This window comes from Telmatherina bonti (genome assembly GCF_933228915.1).
Source record: "Telmatherina bonti genome assembly, chromosome: 9".
Taxonomy (NCBI): domain Eukaryota; kingdom Metazoa; phylum Chordata; class Actinopteri; order Atheriniformes; family Telmatherinidae; genus Telmatherina; species Telmatherina bonti.
The window spans coordinates 33,331,472-33,332,211 of NC_136627.1; positions in this window are offsets into that span (position 1 = coordinate 33,331,472).

Here is a 740-nt window from a genome sequence, read left to right on the forward strand (position 1 = left end):
TCGGCCGCGTTGTAGCATTTAAACCATGGTCATCATTTCAGCCATCAAAGCTGCTTTTACTGACATTTTTATTCTCCTGATTAAATGTTGGACTGGTGTAAAAATGGCTGCAGAAATATCCTGTTTGTCACCAACAATCATACCACAGCTAACGTTACGGAGATTATTTTATTATTAGGGATTATCTTATCCGTAATATTTGATGTAAACATTTTAACCTTTTCTTGTTTGCAGGATTTCATGATGGTCCTAATAAAAATCCTGTCAGAACAAAATTGATCAAATATATTAAAAAAAAAAAAAAAAAGGAGCAAAAAAGGAGCTATTTTCTGAATATTCTACAATTAAAATGTAAACTAAAACATGCAGTTTAGAAATGTTATAAGAATAATAATGAAGAGAATTTAATAACGAAAGATGATAAAAACAAATCTGACCCCAGGCCAGACTGAGATTGTGGTTTATCTACCCGCTGGCTTTTCTAAGAAGCTAAATGAGGAACATTTCTGCATCACCAGCAGCCTCAGAAGAAGAAGAGTGCGCCTGGATTATCACACGTGTAAACATTAATAAACTAAGTAGAAACGATTCAGACGCGCAGTGCAGATGCTTTGTAAAACATTTCTGGTTTCTGATGAGTTGGCTGTTATTTGGTCGGCTGGACATCCTCTCCTCTTGCATCAGGTCAGTCTTCTGCTGAGTAAAAGCAAACAAAGCCGTGGTGGTCTGGTAGATCCGAC